General features: G+C 38.4%; 1 protein-coding gene across 3 annotated transcripts in view; it reads right to left on the reverse strand.

The window, feature by feature from the left end:
* The window catches only part of sit (stuck in traffic), a 103,343-nt gene that overhangs the window by 61,565 nt on the left and 15,746 nt on the right, over window positions 1-26,032 (reverse strand). The window contains exon 1 of one of the 3 annotated variants that reach the window (XM_071596227.1): window positions 7,627-7,994. The exons of the other annotated variants lie outside the window; for them this stretch is intronic. The gene's annotated coding sequence lies outside the window, so the exon portion shown is untranslated. Of the gene's footprint in view, window positions 1-7,626; window positions 7,995-26,032 lie in introns of those variants that run through there. 3 annotated transcript variants of the gene reach the window in all.

Below are 26,032 nucleotides of genomic sequence, written 5' to 3' on the forward strand. Positions count from 1 at the left end.
TTATTAATATCTCTAAAAACAATAAATTATGAGTTTTAAATAGGATCATTTGATATGCTCTTTCGTGAACAAACGCATATATTATTTGTTTAAACATCCACCGTCATCAAAGAATTATGAAAATGAGGAGAAAAATAATAAACAAGTATTTAACAGCATCATCACCATCACCAGGATATGACAACACTAAAATTTATATCTAGCAGTCTTCCAGCCCACATAATAATGAACTGTCTCTTGACTTACAGATCCTTAAGTTCCATAACTGTTTTAATAACTTAATGTTGGTATTTCTCTTACTTTGCCTTTGACAAAAATTACCACTCTAATGTTTATAGTCTTTAATTGATAAATCGAAGCGATGGAAGAAATTTCTCTCTGAAATGACCAACATATATGCCCTGTGCCTTTGAATTTGGCCTGTTAAAAAGAATATGCGTCTATGTACATCGTATCTTCATCGCTATAGTGAGAAAAAAAGTCAGCAGAAAATTTATTATCTTTAATTTGAAGTGTTGCCTGGTTAATTTTGTCATGTACTACTATTGCAAGTGGAGAATTTTTTCCTCAATTTTACGAATAAGTAAAAGTTCTCATTTCTGATGACACTAACAAACATACCAGGTATCAATGTAAACAAGCGCTCCAATTCTAAATATTTTTTCCCATTCACTTCTCTCCATACCTATTTGTCAATCTGGTACTGTCGCTCAACCAAGGTTATCCCTTCCACGTCAATCGCACTGAGGCATATAGCAAAATATGTCGTCTGCGTATTATTTTCTCTATAAAATGGTTATGTTTTAAAGAATATTATTGCTTAACATGAATGAATTGCCAATCGTCATGCACAATTATGTTGCTCATATTTAATCAGTATTAGTGATTAGTTTAAATTTTATGAAGAATGAAAAATGATAATTGAGTCAATTATTTCATATCATTCCGCCGAATAATTGCGATCGACTTTCTCTCCAAAAAATTTTATTTTTTCATGATTACGTACGGGAAAGTAAAGTAATATCCGTATTTGAATTTCGATTCATAAAATGTTTATTTTATTCTGCGATCTGGTACCATCAATATCCGCTGGCTTGGAAAGCAACAATTCCGTCGGATTTTAGTTAGGTGCCTGTCTACTGCCGGCGCCGGTCTAACCTCGTGAGTTAACGTATATATTGTTGTTTTAACGTTATGCGTTTATTTTTATTCCAGTGGATGGGGACTTGTTTAACAAAGTGAAGGAATTGCAAATAGAATTTTTTTGAGCATCCATCTAAAGCAATAATGATAAAAAATATTATCACCTACACACAACTGCAATAGAGGAAATTCAGTCAATTTCAGACTAAGCAAAGAAAATAAATACAATACGCCGACATATACCGCCGCCGTGTTATGGAATGTGATGTGAAATGTTGAGAAAATCTGAGTATTTACATTTTTTATGAGAATATTCTTAGAAATTTTAGGGTTTAGCTGAGATTACGGATAAAATTTAAAAAAAAAACCTTCCAGTAAGTTATCACAATTGGTGAATCTATTCTATCAAAAATCTAACCGAATTGCTTCCTTGAAACGCAAAGGTTGAAGACGAAAAACCGCCGTGATCACATTGGTAACTTCTAAGTTGTCAAGCTTACAACATATCAATCACTTTGGTCCATCAAATGCAGTAAGTCACTGATGGAAAGCTTGGAAAAATATTATGTATTAATGCAAAAATCCAGAAGTTAGCTAGCTGGAATGCAATATTTTCCTTAGTAAATAGTGAAAACACACATTTTCAAATTAATCTTGAATTACACGATTTTCGGCTAGTTTTGGAAGCAATCCTACTCTCGCGACTATATAGGGTTTCCAACCTTAAGGCAAAATGGAAATACAGTGTAATATGTGGGTCTTTTGACTGAATGAATGGTAAATACTGCATGTGTGTTGATAATAAGGACTGCATATCTGCCTCATCCTTCATCGGCTTTTGCTTCACAAACCCTACTATTCTCCTCCCCATTCGCGATTGCGTTTACCGTCAGTCCAAAAGAACTTGCGCTGAAAATTGAACAAGTATGTAGTGCTTTGAGCTATATCAGTCATAATCTAATATGCATACATTACATAGGCATTTTAATTCGTGTGCCTCCCGTTCCACTCATTAATTATATATTTTTGAAGGGTTCTCTTCTGTTTAACCATCTGTCATTATTGAAGCTGACGAAGAGTTTGGTTTCTGCAAATTACGTGGAAAGAAATTGTCTAGCAAAAGTTCTTTACGTTCTTATTACTCACATAATAACCATCTGAAGATCATTCTGATGGGGATCCCCTTTAAATCAGGTGATTTTCATTTAATCTTTTCGAATTCTCCTTTTGAAAATTTAAAAAAAAACATTGACATTAAAAAGTTGACAGAAAAATAAATTATCAATTTTAGTTGTAAGTTACTAGAAATATGAACACTGAAACAACTTTTCATCCGTCCCTGCCAATTTTGGAAAGTAGTTTTGAGAGGCGCCGGTGGATTGGGGTGAATGGCAGTATTACAAGGTGAGGAAATCACCTCATCCTACCTAAAAGTCACTGCATGCACCTTAAGACACGTGGCGGTGGAATCGCAATTTAAATAAAAATGGAACGAACGCATTCACTGCGCCACCCGGATCAAATTAAGTTCGCATTTTATTGCTGATTATTATTTAAAAACTTAGTCTAAAGGCTGGTGTAAAGCCAAAGAAAATCCATTCAGAAGTGAACACGTTCTTCGCGATGTTTTTTTCAATGCCGATGACGAAATCTTAGTGATAATCAAGTATGCATTGTTTATTTTCTGAAAAATATTCATTTATTTCTTTTTTCCCGGAAATAATATTGGAAAAAACAAAAATGTGGCAAAATAAGACACCTGTTTTCGGTCGCTGACCTCAGAATTCCAGGTTAAAAACGATGAAAAAATACCTGTGAATTGTAACTTTTAGATAAATATTCTAGGAAACATTTATAACATCCACTGCCTTCTTTGATGTAGAACGAATTTTATTAAATGCGGGATTGGTAATTGTCTCACTGTATTAATTGTTCTCAAGTTTCCCGGGCTTGGTATAGCGTTTGTAATTAACATTAATTTTGGATGGGGGTGCTTCAAAAAGTGAATGGTGCGACAAGTGTAACTTCTTTTACGCTTTCAGTTTTACGTTATACCTCAATACCACACGATGATACATCTCCATTTGGTTCACAAATCAAAAGAGCATAGTAGTACGATTTGCAGGAAAGTCGCTTGATAAGTATGTTGCTAGTCATAAGGGCCTAGATTTATCTTTTTAGTAAATCAAATAGCCGGCATAAACTATTACTTTGTCGTCCAATGAGATTCCGTTTTATTGGCACTCGTGGATGTGGTTTTGTCTGATGGCTCATTATCGTGAAAAATACCATCAAAACTGGTAATGGCAATTCAGTCATGCCTAAATTACTCCTGGCTGCAAATACCATCGAAAGACGTATTACGCTCCATATCTTCATTATTAATACAAACAGGTTTTTTCGTCCAGTCAAAAATTGTTTTGCTCTGGAAAACGTTCTTGTAGGATAATTAAGGGAATCAAGAGCTAGCCATCTGATTGTAGCGTTTGCGTGTTTGGAATTCAATTTCGATATGCCTTTGCGACTAAAACCTTGGTAATAATTATGATAGATAACTCTCATGTGACTTGACTTTTGAATTCAAACACCTTTCACCAGTCTCGATTATCTTTTCTTAAATGATGCCCAAGTGTGTGTCTTTATTACGGCTATTTTTTTCTAATGTGAACTCTCTGTCTTGCTCACAAATAACTTCCAGAAATTTGCCTAACAAGCCCACTTTTTTCATCTTTTTATCACACTTTGAGTCACACGTGAGACTTGAGTCGGTTGACCTTTTCTTTTGCGAGAGGTATCCGCCTCCCCTTAACATAACCACTCTTGCCCAATATCCAGCTCCGTTGTCCATCAATCGCATGTCACGGTTATAAAATTTCAAACAAATTACATATCATCAGGTTCCTATAGTAACGACATTTTTTTTCGCTTGGATATGTAAATGCGAAAAATAACAGAATGCTCCTAGGTTAATTAAACATTCCGATTTTTTCCAAAGTGTTTGATTGCCTAGTTAGGGGATATATTATATTTAAGATTCAATTCTCATTTTTTTACGAAATAGACTAAAGTATTCCCCCACAAAGAAAACTGTACAATGTTTCTAAGGCTTTTACCACCTGTTTGACATTATTGAAAAGGAAATGGCAGAATTTTTATGCAGTTGGAGCGAAATGGAATAACAGAACGTTTGATCTCACTAAAATAGGAATGCGAAAAGGAAAAGACGTACTAATAGAAACAGCAATTGTATCCACGTTTTCAAGGTACAGTTTCTAAATTAGGATTAGAATCACCTCAATATTGAAGCAATTAGCGGACACACTTTCTTCTCCTGCGCACTTGAAAATCACGTTTGAGTTAAGATTGTGCGGTGTGACAAGCCAACAGGTGTGAAGAATAATTAGACCATAGTGTTTCTTATGTGCTGCAGAAGAGCTCTAGCCCAGTAGAAGCCCAGATCCAGCTCCAACAATTCTAGCGAAAGCATTACTTATTCAGCTCCGAAGGATATAAAATTATCATTGCTATCGTTCAATAAAACAGAAATTACTTTTTAAATCCAAATATTTTGATCCAAAAGCAATTTATTCGCATGGCACCGCGAGATATTTTATTAATTTATTTTAGCGCAGTTTTTATTCGCCAAAATAGTTACGCGAAGATGCTTACATAGTACTTTTTAAATTGCAAGGCTGATATTAAAAATAAATAAATCTTCAAAGAAGTCATATTTTTGTACTTTGTTTCTTAAATACTTGGCCAATATCGTTCGACGGTCGGAGATACAGGGTGGTACCATCGTCCCCCTTCGCCCCCCTCTCCTCCCCTCCTTTTTGGCGCCTGAATGCATAATATTGTTTCTGCCTCATTAATTCACCTATAGTTTGCTATCTGAGCTGACAGCAAAAAATAAACGTAGATCGGAATCGCGCCGTGGAATTTTCCCGAGTCAGCTGAAGTGTTTGCGGGAGTGCTTGAATTGCATTCTCGGCGGACGACAACGAAGCCTTAGGAAATCCGCGGGACCCCAGTTAGCGAACGAACACGGCGCGGCGAAAGTGAGTTGGAAAGCAACGCAGGTGGATGGGTGGATATTTAGCTACGGCTGCGGCAAAGGACCCCGGGAAGATACGAGTGTCGGCCGGCGCAGGGATCGAACTCGACCCCACCTCATCTCCCCCCGTGAACCTTCCGGTGCCACCGGGAGAGGAGTCACGTGGCCCGTTTGGGAAACCTTGTTAAATTTGAAGACGACAAGGCAATCGCGTGCGAAGGAATCTCGCTTGAAGCGATAAATGTACGATTTCCGCACCTTTTTACCGTCCATAGGAACTTGAAAGAATTCGAAAAATCAAAAGAAATATTTGTCTGGGCTCTCTAAATAACAATAGAACTGGCATTAGCCCGCACTATTGTTGTAGGTATTCTAAGGTTCATGTGTTTTTCATGGATCATCAAAAATAGAAAAGAGAAAGGTTAATTTCTGAAAGAAACCTGAAAGGTCCTTGCATGTGTTGAGAATGGCCTTAATCAACTCGCATCGCTAGTCTTCGCGGTGGTCTGAGCTCTGAAACTTCCTCCCACCCTCAAGTTATGCAACGTCTCAATATTATTCTTGGAGTCACATTGCTCGTTTACAATCTCCATCAATACTGTTAACAAAAAAACCCCTTAAAATGTATCCCATTCAGTTTAAACTTGCAAATTTCAAAATTCGTTACGGTTTGGAACCATACGATAGCGACTTTCATATTAGACTTTATCAAACAGTTAAAACGCATGCTATAATATCCTATGAGATTTGGACGCTAAGAATATTGTTTTTAAAATAATAATCCTAAAAACTTAATGAGCTTGGCTTCATTGGTAGAAGTGATAGAAGGGATGGAAAAAATGAAGCGGGCGTCTGTTTCGATTGGTCAACCGAAATGCTCATTTGAGCTCCGTGGAAAATTGTCGTTTAAGAAAACACATCTACAATAATAATTACGATTATGTTTTACATAATGTCAGCCTCTGGTCATGCGTACCGTTCAGAAACGTTAGCGACTTTGCAAGGAGATTGACGAATGGTCTCTGAGAAAAATCACATGTCGGTCATTAGCATGAGAGATTAGAGAGAGAGAGAGAGAGAGAATTATCATGCTAGCGATAATTATAAGAGATATACAGTTTTAACAGCTCCGAATTCTTACGAGTGAATACCGACTGCAGCTACTCCACCGCGGAAAGATCCTCCCGTAGATAGCCCACCGAGGCAAAGGTAAAAACAAAATAAAGGGGTCTGCCAAAATTCTAGACGGCGGCGGCATGCGATTACTCGTCAGATGGAACGTGTGTGTGCGGCTTACATTCTTCGTGGCATTCCTCGAGCACGCTCGGGGGCACTTGTCTCGGGAGCAGTGCTTACAACCTTTCCCAACCTCTTCCTCCTTCCTCCATTCCCTCTCCCCTCGCCAACCAGCACTACTACTCCCTCTCGCCCTTAATCTCGGCCGCGTGGAATATCTCTTCCCCGGGTGAAAGTCAGCGGGGGAGATTGGCTTGGTAGCTCTACGGTCGCTTAGCCGTTACGACCATTGGAGGTGGGTGAGAGAGATAGATAGATAAAGAGAGAGAGAAAGAGCGTGAGGACTTTCTGCCATCCGTTCCCGGGTTCGATCCCATTTGCTCACGGGCCAGACTCGGTCGTGGGAATAGATTCACTAACGAAAGAGACGAAAGTAAATTAAACAATTTCGCACCACCCCGCCCTGCCCCTCCCTCCCCGTGGAACTCAATGGAAACACTCCACGACGGTGGGAACCAGGAAGAAAAGAGATTGACATCGCGAAAGGACGGAAGGGGATTTTAAAAAAAGTGAGACTTCCGTCCACTTCCCATCTCTCGTCTCTTCCATTATGTCCCGTCGCAGTCCCGTCTCCGCGTCTTATCTCTCTCTCTCGCTCCACGCCGCGAGAGTGGGCATGGGGTTGGGTATTTCGGCGAAGGGATGGCTTCTGAGTGGGAGGGGGTGGGGGCGGAAAGGGGAACAACGTCCGCCTTCCCTTCTTTTTCTTTTTATTTCGCATCACTCGAGTTAACGCGGGCACGCTCGGATTGTGATTTTCGCGGTGACGTGCCCGCTTCGGCGGAACGGTTGGTTGGGACACTGCCGCGCGGGACGAGTTACGCCCGTCACCGCCGCCACCACCGACCGTTCATCGAATCCCTAATTCGCACGCGTCTCCCTCCCGTTCCGGGACCACCGCCCCAGTCCAGGATCTCCTCAAAGCCATCCCACCCAGCCGTAACAGCCAATGACTGGAATTCGGACTATCCTCACCCCAAAGCGCCATCCCCGGAAGACCAGAATTTCCTCATCTATGGTCCGCAAAGATCGAGAGTGCACCACCACTACCGCGGAATAACCAACCTAATCACCGCACCATCATCTTCCGGCATGGGATTTGCGGTGTTTGGTCAGGGCTTGCATGTACTCACACGACGGAGTTGACGACGGTGAACTCAAAATAATCCGCAAATCGTGTTTCCTCTTCGGTCGGCAAACTCGAAAAAGTCCAGCGGGCAGGTGTTTCCTTCTTGAGCCGTGGAGCGCGAGAGTCTGGCAACTGTGTTCTCGAGGACGCTGGGCACGTTCACGTTCCCTTCCGAGAGGGTTCGAAGAGAGTAAAGTCCCTTTGAGTCGGTGTTCGCCGGTGTTGTTCGTCTGCTAGCAGGGGTGTCTCCGTTTGTCAGGCGGGCGGGAGGGTGGCCTCGGCTGTCTTTGGTTCGTCGTCCGCAGGCGCTACGGATGAGGACGTCCGCTGCGGGCGGGAGCAGCCGATTGAAGTTGATGTGGACGCGGAGTGCGGTTGATGAAAGTAAAAGCGAACGGCGGGAAGGTGGCGGGAGAATGGATGGGCGCCCGCGTGGGGGAGGGATAGAGGGGGTGAGGGAGAGGGAGGTACCGACGTTGGGTTGGGGGGGTGGTGGGGATGGCGCAAGGGTGTCTATGGGAGAGCACTGCGTAAACGTAGGGTTGGCGGGCGGTTGGGGAAGGAGTCCCGGCGGCGAAGGATGGAGACGGTGGCGATTGAATAGTGGGGTAAGGAGAACGGGTCGTCGTGAAGGGGTTCGAGACCTCGGGGGGCGGAGGAGGAGGACAAGGAGAGGGAAGGGGTTGACGGAGAGGAGGGGTGCGAGGGTTTCGTGTATATGGCCGGGGGTGGGCCCGTCCCAATGTTGTTCGCCGAGATGGAGAGTCGGAGGAGTAAATGGGAGTTCGGCGGGAGTCATGGGGGAGGGGGAGAGAGAGAGATGAGGTGGGAACTACGTCGGTACGAAGTGGTTCCCCGGACCAGTTCCATACCCGAAAGTGGTTTCCATGAATGTTCAGAAAATCAACGGCATTTTCCCTGAGTGGCTGTAATGTCACAGAATAACTATCGTAATAAGTGAGCATTTTTTTCGTGAAAACTGGAAATTACATCATTTGGGTCATCGAGACTTAAGGGAATTATTAACGGACAAAAGTCACGGGGGCCTTAACATAACGTATTTTACTTTCGTAATATGAAATGTCGATTTACTGCCAATAATGTACAGAACAACTAATACCACCACGTGCAGCACCTCAATCACCGTAAAAATCTGTCGTCGACGTTACTATTCATTGGCGGGAGGCGGAGAGAGACTTCCGCGCCGAAACTTCTCCTCTGCTCTCGGCCAACGAGAGGGAAATGGTAGACGACTCTTGTTTCGTGTGTGATTGAGCGTCTATTGTTTTGGTTTTGCAAAGATGGGTTCGCTCCCTGAAATTTTCGCAATTTTCTTTTTACCGTGGAAAATCTGCCATTAAATTGAATTAAATTTATTTCGAATGATAATAGAGTGATTTCGTCATTGTATCCCACAACGTGTTGGACAATGTTTCGCTACACTCAAAGGTTCGAGTCTTCAGATGGGTTTGTGGGGAGTGAGGCAATTTGAAAATAACCTTTACTTTTTTTTGGTTGAACTCTTTAAATTGAAAAACATGACTTTCAATTTTGTGAAAACATTTCAACCTACCAAACAAAGCTCATCAGTTTTGTATTTTGAAACCAAAATTAATTAGGCTGCAGTTTTACTGATGATGATTCGAGGAGTTTCGTTCAAAAGTATTGGAAAATGTAATGCTCTTTCAGTGAACTCTGTCATTGAAAATATTTCGTTCAATAAGTCACATTTTCATTAACATATTTAATGATTATTTTAAAGAGCAATTTTATTTCAAGCATCTAAATATATTAAAAGTCGATGACAAAGGCTTTTTAAAACTTTACATTCAAATTAACTTGCTTGAAGACAACCAGATGGGCAGGCACGAGTATGACCATTAAAATTTATGATTTCATTTTTAACGTATTTCTAAAATTCTGGTAACCTTTGTTCTTTTAAGCAGTATTCGTCTTTCTGCTATCCATGTCAATTACATATATCTCTTGATTACCAGTATCGAGAGTGTTTTATCGTGGTCATTATCATAAAACAGGTAACATTGAAGAGAGTGTTAATTCATGAACCTTTAACTGGTATCGATGACCTTCAGTTCACAAGGCTGTCAATTCACCAAGGTAAAATTAAAACTCACAGTCGAATGCACTAACAAGAATACGTGTGATACCGTATGTCAAATGTACGGGGGCATTCGCTGTAGGGTGACCATGAAAATTAAGGATAACTACTAAGTTCCGTGTTAGAAGAACCAGTTATTTATTTTTCCCGGAAATACTAATTTGATGGCATTTCGGGGTAATTATTCTTAAACATCGTCAAAATTCATAATACCATGAAAACCTTATTTGAAGGTTATACCTGTAGAAACAATAAAATCAAGTCTTCATTGAGGACACTGTCATTGGCATGATATGAAGAATATTTAGTTCGTGTGTGTCTGATAAATGACAATTGCTTGGCAAGGAACTGATAGTTCTCTATAAGATCATTTTACTCGTACTGGAAAACTTTTGGGGACACGTTAATTAATCCCTTGTAGATACACGCATCAATATTTGATTGCAGAGGTCATTTCCAGCTTCTTGACCTACTAAATTTATAATTCCAATTCTGACATTTATTATTGATTAATTAATATCCCTAACTGATGATTAATGCGTGAAGAACTCAATAAAGGGAATTGATTATACGGTCATACGGTATCTTCATTGCTTATTGCGTACTTATGAATCTTTCGAAAGCTGTAAATGGCATCGTTTCGACTGGAAATTTAGAATTTGAGCCAGCAAAAACTAGTTAAGGTCAAGGTGTAAAGTATATATAAAAGTATTAAAATATTTTGTGAGAAATTTCAAATGAGGGTTTTATCGACATTTTTAAATTAAAAACTTTTTAACATCGTTCAACAAACACTGCTCCTTTGATGAAATATTTCATTCATTCTACTAATGAAATGACTATTTGATATCGATTTGGCAAATCCTAGGCCCGGAGATACACGTATCAGAGTCCAAAAGCTACCACAATGAAGACTAATGGGATTCAGCATATTTGCTTTAGGCTTTATTTTCAATTCGAAATATATTATATAAGTTTCATCAAAATTGATTACATGAAATTTTTACTTCTGCCAACTCCAGGCATTTTTTAAACAATTGTTCTATTACCATCGATTCCATAAGGTAAACAACAGAGGACGGGGTGGGAGAGAGTTTCCACCGGATGATTAATATGTAATTTTCTTAAATCCTTACTACACCTCCCTGTCATCAATTACCTCCTTCTTGTGAAATCTTCCTTGCCTAGAATGTTTCTTCTTCTTATTTCCCTACTACTTTGATCACTTTGATCCAAAACACTTCCGAGATAGGTGAACTGTTCCACCTGCTTCAGATTTTGAGCTCCTGTTTTAATATTCAAATAAGCTTTCCATTTTCTCGGAAACCACACAGCCTTGGGTTTGTTTACCCTGATTTTCATCCCTACCTTATCACACAGACTTTCCAATGCATTCAGCAAAGCTTTCAACACCTTGACTCGCTGGAAAACTGACAAATTAAAGCTTACCCATCCGCTGGCCTAACTGATTTCATGAATTCCCCACCACTTTTGCGACTCCCTCCACATATAGTTGAAAATCACAACTGAAAAGAGACATCCCGTGACGTTACAATTTATTAGCAGTGAATTATGAACTGATAACCAATAGTCACCAAATAATATTCATGTTATTTTAAGTAGCGAATGATGCTTTGAGTATTTTTTTCAAAAACAATAATTCAATCCAGATTCCTGTCATGGTGCTCTCAAATAATGTAAATTATGAGAAAATGCTCCTCAAAATGGTTTTATTTTTAACAGTATCGGCAAAAGCTCAATATTTCGGCGTTCTAACTTCGAATGTATTGGGAAATGGTATAATTGAAATGGCAATTTCGTTTGGTAATCCGAATGCCAGTGGTGTCGTGCCCGTCCGCTTTCTGCAGAAGCACAAGAATAACAGTGGGCAGATTTGAGTTAATATTCGCACGGTAGCTAAAAAATATTAAACATCTTAGCGGACTGCTGAGGTACCCCCACACAAATAAACATCTTTGACCATGCGTTTAATTCCTTTTTCTGATCGTCAAAATTTTTATGGTCAATCATGTTCTCATCCTGGTGACCAAACATCCCTCGCCACACGCCCATGTGGTGGCTTGAGGGGTAGATGTAGATGTCGAATTAAATGTCAACTAAAATCCTACGTAATACCCTTGGTCATTTACAAAATAACATTCTTCCATCTGTGAAGGCCTTTAACATCAAAGTGCCATTCAATATTCAAATAAGAGTTAATCTCTTTCCCCAAAAATTAAGTATCGGTATCTTACATCTACAGGTTGCATATCCGAGTTTCCTATGATCACTCGTCTTCATATTTACTCCGTATACTGCCATTAATTCCCTCCTCTTATAAAATATTAATGTTTCAATTATATTAAATTTATGGTTTATCGTTGTCCAATTGACTGCCTAAATACATGAAGTGTCTTCTGGGCTGATATGATGTACGAGACTTCGCAATGACATCTTAATTTTGGTTAGTAATGCCCTCCTTTCTCTAGAGACTCTCGTTGATTTCATTCTCGTTCGAATAATTACATTACCATAGTTCTCTCTTTGATCCTGTTAAGCGCTCCAAAATGGTTCCGATCTATTGGATATATTGCTGCCTTACTCATGTCCAAATCTGAATCATCTTTCTGCGTAATATGTTTCATATGCTTAATATGCCTCCAAACCTTGTTCATTTTCTCTTATAAATTTCTTCTTTATGTTTGTTGTCATTTGGCACGATCTCCAATCTTTTGTTGAATCCTAGTGCTAACTTGGATACGTTGGAATTTCGCCTTTTTCGGGATGAACGCTACTTGCTAACTCTCAAGTAATCGAGCCAAATTCAATCCTTATGCTTATACACGTAATATGCACATGTTTGTTCAGTACACATAGTTTGTTAGCAATATTTATCTAAACATAAATCTTAGTAGAAATATCTGCTGTAATCATACAGTGATCCAATATAGATTGTCGAGGACTAGTGGGTAGAGCAGTAGTAGTACAGGAGGACATCGGGCTTAATTGCAAATACTCCTGGACAACCAAGCCTAAGATTCCAACGATACGATTTTATGGCTGTTACCAAAAATAGCGAATTTAATTCTTTTAGGGCCACACTTATAAATAACAATGTATTTCATGCAAAAATGGGCAAATTTGATTTCTCAAACAAATGACACTAAAAAACCTTCACATCAGCTCCTAACACGACTGTGTTTCTAGACGAAGCTCAAGGTTGGGTTTGTCGGGTTCAATCCCAAATTGCCTCCATAGGTCGCAAAAACCACGCCAGTATTAAGAATTCAAAACCAGTCTCCTGGAGATATTTTTGAGCGAAGAAAAAATATACATATTCTTACTGCAAGGATATATGCTTTCCATTTAAGACCGCCGATAATTAGTAATGATTTTGGATGTTATTTGTGAAAGGGATTGCAGGGAATAGTTTCGAAACTCATGGCAGCACATCAACAGATAATGTTGGCTTAAAGTCTTGTTGTGAAATGCAAGAGGTCTAAATTCAAAAAATGAGGCTGCAAAATGTAGCTTTTGGAAAAGCTATATTTTTCTGTACGAAAGTGGGAGTTGAAGTAAGCATCAAATGTAAGAAAATGATTAAGAATACCGTCACAACTTGTCATTTTCGGCCAGAGGAAGAAAACCATAAAAATGTTGCTAGAAAAAAATATAACTACATCTTTGATGCTTTAAGTAAACAATCCAGATAAATTTCGCCGGTACTCGGGAAATAGGGCGAAGAAAAAATTGAGTTTTGGACTTCAATGAAATTTTTCTTTGTGCTAATGTGTGTTTTATTGGTTTTCATTAAAAATTTTATCGTGGTTTTCGCGAAGAAAATTAAATTTGGTAAGGTCATTGCAGTCTACAGAGACACAAGAGCCTTTATTTCTGCTAAATAATATATTCCGCTTATAGATACCTCAAGTCGATTGTTAGCTGACCAACCATGCATTAACTCCTAGGCTTGATAATTATGAAGATAGAGCTTGTCTTGTACAAACTCCAGTAAAATGAGGTATCAAAATTTTGGGGGAAGAGATTTTAATGATTGATTCACACGCGTTAAATATTTTCACTGGTTAGCCAGAGTATATTTCTACAAAATGTGTGCCAGATTTCTTTCAACTTTTCATTCCTCTGTACTCACAAGGAAATAGTCGCGTTGCTGTGAAAAGTTGAAATTTAACGAGCGCTCGTGCGGGAAAAGCAAAAACTTATTCCACATAAATATTGCTATACGGCTTCTGTGTTGGTGTGGATACATTATTTTGCTATTTCTATAGTTACTTTATTCTGAAATATTAAAAACATTGCACCACTAAGATTGTATTTTACCACCAAGAATATTTTAATCGAAAACTCTTCTCTCAGATGCAGAGCACCTGCTTGTTACAAATTGCCTCAAAACTATGCCATTTGTATATTGTATAGTTTGGATTTAATTTTTTAAATAGGAATGAAATATAAACTACAACACACTTCATGAAGTTGTAATATTATAACAACATTATCATTAACGAAATTTTCGGGAAGAGACCAACAAAATACCTCACGGAATCAAATATCTTTTAGGGTACTTACTGCGTGTAGATGCACAATGCTACTTTGTTTTAAAATGCACGTGTGTAAAACCGAAGCGCATACTGAACAAAGCGTCACTATTTTTTCGCAATATGGCATTCGCTGAGCAATGTCTTCTGCATCCCATTGCCGCAACACAACATAACCATCCCACATTATAAGTGATGTAATCATGCGGTAGTGAAGCAACGTAATAAATGTGTATTGAAAACGAATAAGTTTGATGGAGCTAAAAAAGTCATATCAATGTTGAAAAAGTTTTACAGTCAGACATAATAAACTTTTGCGATAAAGCAGAATCGATGGGTCAATTCATTTCCACAATAAGTCATAACCTTAAAGTAGTAACGACTTAATTCACTTCAGCATTTTTTGGAACGAGCACATGCTAATTAGTTGCAAGTCGTAAGATTCTTATTTTTTTAAACCATAAATTCTCTTGAATATCGACCTTACGAGCCTTTGCATTGATGAGACAGATAGCCATTCCAATATTAATTTTAGTTTCTTCGTACTAACAAAGAGATGAATAATTCCTAAAAGGTAATCAAGGAATGTCAGTCATCAATCTTGTGAGCACCAGAGCAAACACTTTTGATTCTTTTCACCTTTTACACAGTAAAAATATATCATTAAAAATTTGCCATCCTATTAAAAATTATAAGAAAAATATTACATGGAAAAGTATTATTAGAACATGGTAATAAATTGCGGTCATTGCTTTCTCCGACTTCGATTTGGATTTTAAATCATGTTTGAGCGGAAAAAATGTATGGTGGGCTTCGGAGCAGAAGATCGTCAATCTTAAATGTCGATCCAATGAATGAACACTGCTCTTCCAACGGCCATAATTGATCCTTAACATTATTTAATACAATAATTAAGCATGAATATCTATTTTCGATAACCTTTTTCGTCTAATCGTTTAATAAAATCACTGTTAATATCCCTCAGACTGAATCTTACCTTCCAAAAACTTAACTATTAGACTGTGGCGCGTTATCATCTAGTTTTGTGGACATCACACCAATCCCGCATTCGGGTTTAAACTCATTGTGCCATCGGCCAAAAAAATAATTTTTGACAAAGTTTATCTATCGATTGGTCTCCGAGGATAAGCGAAGTCTCTTAAAACCTTCCATCGCATCTTATTTAGAGGAAACCACACTTTTCTACGAAATAAAATCGAAATGAGGAAAAACTTGTCGTCTCATCCTAAACTTTCTATTTTCTGCGATTTTGTTCATACCAAGTACTCATGCTCACCCTGACTTCCATGAATTCAGCATATGTTTGATTACTTAGATTTTCCTTGAAATATATAAGTCAAATATTTAAAATCACTGCTAACGATAATACTATATTAAGGATCACTGCTACCTAAGTGAATCATTGAAGCCCAGAATTACTTCACAGGCATGTCATGACTCCTTGAGATCAACGCTCGTATGGTATGTCGCGATCCCATCGAAAGAAGCTTCCGGAAATGATAGTCTAAAAATAGACGAAAATGTTCCATTCACATGGCGATGTTGAGTGTACGTGCCTGTCAAAAAATGATCGGACAATTGCCATATTTCCGCAGTGTCATTCCAGAAACGCCGAAGCCAAACAATAGCAATTTCACAGTCAGCGCCGCGCCCGCGGGCCAAGAGCCGAAACTCCATCCCCATCTCCTTCCTTCTAGAGAACTCCAATTACTTTACACAAAGAACCCAAGAACCATTTCCGCATTAACTAATATATCCAAAGCTGTACTGTAATTGCTGGACTGTCATCCAGTAGTCTGTGACCCTCTCATATTCATCCCTTGATACCCATTCCGTAATATTTGTCTCAGGGAAAATTTTCATCCTTGCTCGAATATAAGCATGAGGGTTTTAACCATCAATATCGATATATACTCCTTCAAAGTATCTAACTGTAAAACGCTCACCTGGTAGTACCGTTCTTACGGAAGGACACGCCGAGGAATAGACCGGAGGACCTACGAGGATAATGCTTTTCTGCACGTTGTCACTAGCTGCGGATTAATAAATTCCATTATGTATTCAACCAAAAATAAATATTTCAATGTTACAAGTGAACATGTGCGTCTCATTTTATCAACCGGTTACATTTTTAATCGTGAGCGTAGTTTTGCAGAGCACTGTTTTGCCCGGCGGTCGGTAATGCTTGGAAGATGTTCCTGACCCCTGGTATTAATTGTGACATCTCTACAAGACCCTCATTTGAAAGGTGACGGAGTCAATTGAATTTCTCGATATGTACCAGAGATATGTTGAAATAATACCTCATTCCATTAAACCACATCAAAATGCACGAAATAAATACTCAAATACATCATGACATGACAGAAATTGTAAGCAAATGCAAAAATGTAATGAGTTAAAATATGCGCCATTTTAACATGATATCACGAGTTAAATTATACAAAAGGAGTAAAAACGATCTTATTGACTTTAAATTTGCATTCTCCATTTAACATACCGCCAGAATGAAAACATTTTTCGCTTAACCTCTCACCAACCCTTTCTTTGCTTTGAATCTGTTTGCGTTATTGTACTTGGCTGCGAAATGTTGCCTCTAACGCATCTAATACGATTTTCCTCAGGCTCTTGAAACCTGTCTTTTTAGGCTAGAATTATGTATTTTTGTTTTTACCAATTTTCACTGGGCTGCTCTCGTAAAAAACCTGATCTTCTCCAAATCAATAATAACTATTAGCATGGGGACATGACTCATTTCATTTCTTCTTAGGTTCAGGTTTCCACACTGATGCGGCGAGTCATTTTATTTACTAATCAGCGTAGGATAAACTTTTAAAATTGATCACTCGAAAAACTATTAAGTTTGCATTGGCATGACGGCATATGCCTTTTAATGTTTGAAACAACGGCATATGTCATATGCAATACGACCTTCTCCAACGATTTCATTTTTAATGGCATATTTTTTAAATTGCATACTTTTTTCACAGATGAGTTTAAGTGCCCATTGTAGGAGGTTACAGTCATAAAAATAGAATCATGCACATGGTCTTTTCGTATTGATCATAATGTATTCTTTAAATCTCTAGAAAAAACGGAAATTCATTGAATGTCACCAGATAATCTTTTAGGTCACTTTTGCAAATGGATACTCTACCAGACCACGGATCTTTATAAAGCGCGTGTGATATCTTACGTATTCTTCATTTACACAAAGGATAACTAAAATCTTTACTCGTCAAAGCCCACAATTATGGAACTCGCCACATTGCGATTCCTGGTACTGCCGCTCGAATCATTAGAACTTGGGAAAACAAGCAAAAGATAGCAAGGGGCCAGACACGCCTAATTCCTACACACCCTCCATTTATCAACCATCTGACAAGCGGATGGCGCGTAAATTATTATTTCTGATAAATACATGGATTTTTCTGTAAACCGAGAATCTTATGCAGTCGCTTAGCACCACAATTTCTCTCCACATGAATTAATTTTGACGCAGTTGAACGGTGGGCACATTGAGCTATAATGACGGGAGCATTGAAGAATTACCATCACCCATGGCAGTAAGGTCAAATGGCAGGAGACAGACGAAAGATACTCCGCAGAGCGTCTGTTCCTGATTGAGGTGGCTACAAAGGCGTCTGCCCCCGAGGTGGCGGCCAGTTAAGAGATGATATCTCGTTAAAAACACTATTGAGAAAGACAACAGGAAGCAATTTCAATTATTAATCCAAATAAACTATGGATATGAGTCATAGCAACTATGAGACCCGGCCCACATGACCCAGTGCAGTGACCAGCAGCGGATGAGACAAGGCCACGTAGTTCATCACACGAAATCCTTGCTCAGCTGGACGGATGGGAGCTAGAATTAAATTTGAAAAACTGTTTTGAAATATTTTTGGAGGATAAGTATTTCACCTGAAAACACTTACACCATAGATATAACTGCCTTAATAAACGTAGAATCGGTAAAATACTTGGGTGTAACTATAACTAAGGATATGTCCAGGGGAAAACACAATCGTGAAATTTGCGGAATAGCAAACAAAAAGTTATGGGTCTTAAAAAGGATACTTGGGAATTTTAATGAGAGGGACATGGATCTTTGTCGTTGCAAGCTAGTTAGACCCAGCCTGAGTGTGCTGTGGGTTTATAAGATCCTCACGAGGTAGACTTAATTTTGGAACTTGATCGAGTGCAACTTAGAGCAGGTAGGTTTGTAAAAATGTGTTATGAACAAGGTAGCTGTGTCATGACACTTTTAGATGAATTGGGATGGGGGCCACTATTCGACCGTTGATTTAAGTGCAGGTTAAATTTGCTGCGCATATTTGAGGCAGGTTACTTATCTGAGGATGTTAAAGACATATTACAGGCCCCGACTTACTGTGGTAGATCAGATCACGTACATAAAATCAGGGAGATAGATAGTAGAACGGATTGGTTTACAATGTCATTTCTTCCTCGTACTATTGCAGATTAAAGTAGATATGATAGCAATCGCGTAAGAGATAATTAGCATTGGCAATGTACGATATATATTTATTGTATTTATATATTATTATATCAATATCCTGCATGTTATCTCCTACACTTTATTTTTTTATTTAATGGACCCTTCCTTTTAACAGTTCTACTGCATTATTTGAATATACGTATCCTGTAACTGAATATTGTTGCATGTAAGTGCCTTCTTTCGTGCGATTTACTTTGTTCCAGAACATGATCAAATTAATATTTGTGCAGTGGGAGCATAGTAATTGGTATTATGCATGCATAACAGGTGACCTAACACCCCCCTTCACACGCCCAATGACGGCTTGTGGGACATTCTGTAGATTTATATGCAAAAAAGACACAGAAAAACGCCAATGTGATACATGTACTTAAAATGTTGGAAAAATTTTGAGGACAGAGAAGTTGGAGAACATACAAGCGTAATTTGAGAGAGAGAGAAAGAGGGGGGGGGGAACATTTTAGGCCTGTGCGAGATGAGATGGAAAGAAATTTAGCGGGGATTGTTGGAGTAATAGTAATGGAATAATCTGGTACAGTGAAGGGGCAGAGATTCAGCATGAGGTAGCATTTCCACTGAGTTGGACACTGAGGAGTATGCTAATGAACGTGGAACACATGATTCAAAGAGTATTATTAGTACAAAAAAGCAGACCCGGTCAATCTATTGTTAATCGAGGTGCACATGCCGACAAGCAGTCATGTATATTGGAAGAAGCAAATGTGTAGGACCCCTTTAACGAAATGACTGCGAATGTACCTGGAGGGAAACACTATAGTGATGGAAGATTAAAAGGCGGTGGTAGGCGAAGTGAGAGACGTTGAGGTAGGGGAACTCGGTGTGGGAGAAAGAAATGGCCGCGGCGAGAAAACGCGGGGTTTTGTGGAAAAAAAGTATATTATAACCAGGAGGAAGTTAAAAAATTCCGAGAGAGGATATAGTAGGAGAATGATGTTTCAAGCAAGAGCTAATGAAATCGGTGAACGAAAAAATAGAAATGGTAAATAGAAAGAGGCTTATAAAACCATGGATAACAAAATTAATTATCATAAAAATGGAAGTAAATAAAGAAACCGAAGAATGTAAACAGAGAATTTGGGAGAAGAATGTGCCAAGAGCTACATAATAAACTGGGGAGAGAAATTAATTGAGCAGAGGAAGTATGGTGGAAAACACGGTGCAGGGTATAGAGCGTTTACAGAGACAGTGTAAACTGAGCGTGCTATACACAAATTTAAAGAGATTGACAGGATTTAAGACAGGAAACTCTGTTTACACTATTAGAGAAGATACGGGTAAAGTATTAATCGAATCAGAAGAGGTAATTCAATCAAAGAAGGCTGGGGGAATAGATAGCATCCTTGCAGAGCTGTTCAAGAATTTTGGAAAGCAGGAAAGAAAGAGTTATCATGCGTTCATTCATAGCATTTATAAGGGAGGTGCTTGTTCAGAGAATTAAGTTACATTAGTATTTATACCATCCAAAAAAAAGGGTAAAGCAGCAGTTTTGGAAGACTGCAGACCTATAAGTCTGATTTCAAACGCGGGAAATTAGTGCTTAAGGTCATCAGCAAAGTAATGGAGAAAAAAAGCAAGTGGATACTTTGGAGAAATTCAGTTTTAGCAATTATGATGATACTAGTAAGGTGCATAGAATACAACCAAGGTGAATTTGCTTGCTTCGTATATTCGGAGAAAGCTCGATAAACAGTAAACTGGGCACAATTAGTTAACATTTTGCATAAGACAGGAGTAAAATAGAGGGAAAGAAGACTCATCGAGAACTGTAGATGTCTTAAACTGCTCAGATGCAGATAAGGGATGCAGAGTACTAGGCAGAATACGCAGTGTTGAGCAGGGGAACAAGATAGAAATGCTTACGATCACCTATTATTTGAAATATATGTATGCGGATACAATGAGAAGCGAAGCATTGGAAGTGCTGAATGGAGGAGTGATCGTAGTTGGTGAACTCATCAAATCAGTTTATTTCCGAATTATCAAGCTTTAGTCAGCCAATCAATCAGAAGTTTACAATCAATACTTTGCGAATTGCAGATAAACTGTTAAATATAGGATGAGAATTAGCAAATTACCATGAACAATGGAAGACATTAAGATTATCAAGAAATGGAAAGGCTAAGGTAAACTTTAAATATGGGAGACAAACTGAAGTATCTGGTACAGTTCATCTTTTTTGGACTTCCTTTGGAGGAAAGTGAGCAGAGTAGTTAGATGAATTAAGAAAAGCTCGTGAGGTGATGAATTGTTAGCAAAGAGGGGTTGTTATATGGAGCGTAGCTCGGAAAATTTGTCACTGATTCAGGAGGATACTCTTTGATTGGAGGCTTTCGAGTCGTGGGTTAGGAGAAGAATGGAGAACGTACAATGAGCGAGGAATATTCTAGTTTGTGGTATCATGATCTGTCAAAAGTCTACCCTAACCCAGTTACGGTAGGTTTGCTCGATATACCCAAATGTTATCCGCAGTGACACTTCTATCTCACCATCAGCTTATGGTAAACCCCTTACTCATCGATACTATCTCTATTGAGAATTTATTCAAGACTAATATATAATAGAGAATCATTCTTATTTCATGCACCTCCTCATTTGGATTTTTTTCGAGGAGAATGCAAAGAGAAAAATTCACCCACTCTTACTTCATATTATCACAACTTAGGGCTCAGTGGCAGCTCATCGGCTACGTCTACGGATTGTAACGCAGCTATTACTGTCCAAATAAGAATTACAGGAAAAAAAACACAAAATTAAAGTGAAAAACAGAACCCAAACGTAGTGATACTATTTAATTAAAAATTTTAAGAATAGTAAGATCGTTTTCAACAATCTTTTGGGCTTTGAACGGTATCACTCGATGATTTTTTTGGTTGACTTCAAAAACAAATGATTTATAAAGTTTCCTATCGTGACTTTTTTTCAAGAAAAAATGGCAAGAGCTCTCGCTAATGTATATAATAACAGTTGATGAATAGAATAATTTAAGGCGTCACTTTGTGGAGTCGATTCATATCGGAAAAGAAAATACTTTGTTCTTCCACAGATATTTTATTATACACGACCTAGGTTTCAATTTACACCTGATGATGACTTTGTGATTCGAAACCTCGGTCGTGCATAATGAAATATATGCGGAAGAACAAAGTATTTTCTTTTCCGATTATAACAGTTACTCGACCATTGCCGAGGAATCCTCGTCGATCGAACTGCATTTCATGACCACTCATGGCCGAACCACAAGAACAATCTCTTGAGTCACTCATCTCGACTATTGTCGGCCAGAGTCGATCAGCCTTAGCCTTCTCAGTGTTCGTGCCACGCACCGCAGGAATTCCGGTCCGAATGTGGGTACGCAGAAGCTCTCGTCGAACGGCGGTCGTCTCCGTTTGCGACCCTCGCCGTTCGGGCAATGCGTGTCGTGCCGTCACACTGCCACCACGTGCCAATAGGAATCGTTCGATTTGTTTTCTATTTATTTTTCCTTTTTTCACCTTCTCCTCGTGCTTTCATAACCACTGAAATGTCTACACGGACGTGTGGATTTCTGTTGACGCATAAAGACCGGGAAGAGAGGGAAAATAGGATTTTTTTAAAGGCAATCCGATTCGTTTGCAGGTTTGAAATCGCAAAACGGTTGCATACAGGACTCTAAAACGGCCCCGTCCTGTCTCGCTGCCGATCCCGCCGGTCTATGAAAAAGGGAAATCGTATTTTTCTTCGTTCGAGAGAGGCAGCTGTACTTTCTAAAACCTAGAGAGGAGGAATACTTTTCTTTTTTTCAGCCCTCATTGTGCTTGAAGGAAACGTGAGAGAGCATTGCGGTTCATCACTACCGAAGATGGTGCACGAATAACGTCCGTATCCTTGGCTAACGTGAGATAAAAGTTTAATCACTCGATTACCTTCCGTTTCTTTGAGCGTTCTCATTGGCTGAGAATTTACCCGGATTCAGTTCGGATTTTGGCAAGCAAGATAATGGGCGTAGTAAAACTAAGGAGGGGGAAAATCAAACTTTTATTCAACCGGAGTGGGAGTTTTCGTCGTTTGCCTTAAAACGCCTACCGGCTGATGGAATAACTAGTGTAATGCATCTGGCTTGAGACCCTATGACCCAAATACTTGGGATTGAATTCCTTCTGTATTTATTCCTCGCTCTCAATAGCATCGAAACGTATACTGAAATGCAATTTCAATTTCATTGTGCCCCAAGTGGAAATGTTCTCGTTTTTAAATGAATGCTCAACTCCATTTGAGCTATTTAGGATGGTCATCGCAAACTTTAAAAGTCTCTTATAGGTATGCAAACCAATAAAAGAAAAGGTAAACATAATCTATTACCGTGTTTAATATGAAAAATTTTTTAAAAAATGTCAGCAAGCCCAGAGCGACACATGAACCTTTAAAGATATATTTTCACGAGTAAAAGAATTTTTATATGCGCGAAAGAAGCGAAGTTGAATGTGTTTTAAGATCGATTACCATTTTTAAACCAAATTTAAATCCATCTTGAATTGTTTCAAGATATGTTTTCATGACTTAAATTACTAGAGCAGTGACTCTCAGGGCAATAAGGCAATTTTTTAGCCATTTTATAAGAGGAAATGAGCAATAAATAGCAAAAAATGATAGGATGTACATTTGCGTCGCAGTAAATATGCTACCACAAAAATCATTGCTAGTTAATATATTATTCTATATTTAAGGAATAAGAGAAATTTGATTTTTCTATAACGTCAAATGAGGCAGTTTGGTTGGTAAAATAACAACCGGAGGATTCAGGTTTCATTCGGTATGACACATCTGGTAACTCTCAACTTTACCCAAGCTGTATGATTTTTCGGGTGCCTGATCATTCTAGGGAACCATAGGCACTGCGGGAAAAGGAACAGGCCTCCAACCCCTAATGTGTGAATTTCACATGTCGTTTGGCTAAGATATGTGATGTGAGATCTACCCTCACCTATCAAACTCACCCTCCGGTTGATAGCAGTAGTTTATACCGCCAGATCATCTGCAACGCCCTTTCATGTATCAAGGAATTCGAAGTCCCAGGTCCAAACCTAATTTTCGCCAATTTTGTGGTCCATTCTAAACGTCAGGCTTGCAATTTCAAATTCTTTATTAAAAAATTTGATGAAAACATTTAATTTTGCACAACTGGTCTTTTTAATAGAGTAAAATGTCTTGAATCATTTTGCTGCACAGGGTAATGTTTTGTTCTCTATTTGTAATTTTATTCACATTTCACCGTAGAGAGAAATGTCTAAAGCATGCAACAAACAAGGATACGTATTAGGAGAAAATAACTAACGTATAATATCCAATTAATTATATTTTTATCCTACTTCACATTCCGAGAGCTCATCAGGCAATGCTCAGGAGGTTACTCAGACATTGCGGTTTTCCCAAACTTTGTGAGTTTCTCCAAAAAATACTTTGATCAATTAACCCGTCAGTTAAAACGTGTTCTTGCTATATTACCTTGGAAATTCTCTTGCGCGTGAAGGGTTAGAAGTCATTCTCACGGCATAAGGTTAGTTCATGGAAATTATTTCAAGGTTATTCCTCGAAATCAACAATTTCTTAGAAAATAATGTTAAATTTCATTACGAGGCCAATAATTATCCTAAAGAGGAGTAAAAAATAGGCTATTTTTCACAATATCCAGGTCTAAAACCAATTTCTTTTTTTTCCTTTCTGAGGTCACCTGCAGTTCACTCAAATAATGTTTTCCTTCCTATGTGATGAAGAGATCGTCTTCATAAGAGTTTCTTCGTGTGATACATAGAGTAAATTTGAAAGATCAGGTAATTAATGGTTTCATAATTTATTCTTGTCGCATTGAATTATATTTTATGATAAAGATAGAGATACCGACATTTTATTATTTTATTGTTTCCTGGATACGCATGACAGTTTTAATTAGACGCACGCAGTTTCAATTAGACGCAGACGCTCAGTGCGTATTCCATCGTCTCAAACTCTTCTCTACAGAAAAGGTTTTGGTCTAAATATTTATCCCTTACTTTGGCTAAGGAGGCTTTATCTTAAATTTTCTCTCTCTTTAGGTACTAAAAATTAAGTGAAAAGATGTTATCTAGACTAATTTCTGCAGGGAATTTTAATCCAATAATTCCTCAGATACTCCCCGGAGTGGGTGATTTCCTACGAATTTAAAATTTCTAATTAATTTCAACATAGAGCGGTTTAAAGTATAAACCGATACGTCGTCACATTAAGTGCACATATAGGGTATCAGGGCGTTTATAATAGAGATTTTTACATTTAAATGCATTTAATAACGCTGAATTTTGCGCCTTGTGGCTTTTCTCTTGATCAGTAAATAGACAGCAATGGGCGTAATTGCACTCGATAGAACTAATACTTCCTTAGCATACGTTCAGTTTGAGTCGATGGTTTGGGTCAGCTCTCCATCACATCGCAACGCATCGGAGAGTTGAGAATTCAAGGAAACTTCGTCGAGATATCCCTTAAAGACAAACTAACCGCCTCAAGAATTATTTTTCTCAATCATTGCACTATAAGCAATCTTCAGCGTAGAAATATTATTAACGACAATAGTATTATTTACAAACTATTTTCAAAACAAGTATGTTCATTAATTTCAAAACAGTTATATTCAGGTGTGCGTTCAATTGTTTTAGAAAAAATTACTCAGGTGATATTGAGAAACACTATTCTCTATCGGTACATATTAAATGAATGACTGGCACATATTTTGGAGCAAGGTAGTTTGATAAGCAGTTCACGTTTGCTTTTTGTTCACCTAGTCAACATATCCTTTTACACGCCCGTTGAAATACAGGCCTGGCTCTTATGTTTTCCGAGTGAAAAAAAATCCTCAATGCCGCTCCTCTCCATTATTATTTGCTCACTACTCTTCCTAATTGACGACAAGAGGGATTACTAAAGTTCAGGATTTTTTGTTCAGCTCCGGTGCGGCCTCGTCTTTGAAAAACAACAGCATAACCTTCGGGCTAGTCTCCCGTCATTAGTTATATATAAGTGTGAATGCACTATATATGCATATAGTATTACACGTAATATTTCAGTGAAAGATTTTGAAAAATTGACGGCGAAATCGTATTGCTCCCATGATTGGAATTCGAGAATAAAATACCCTTTTTTTCTTCTTGGCACATTACAAGAT

Source organism: Hetaerina americana, unplaced genomic scaffold (assembly GCF_022747635.1).
Source record: "Hetaerina americana unplaced genomic scaffold, ioHetAmer1.1.p SCAF_79, whole genome shotgun sequence".
Lineage (NCBI taxonomy): Eukaryota > Metazoa > Arthropoda > Insecta > Odonata > Calopterygidae > Hetaerina > Hetaerina americana.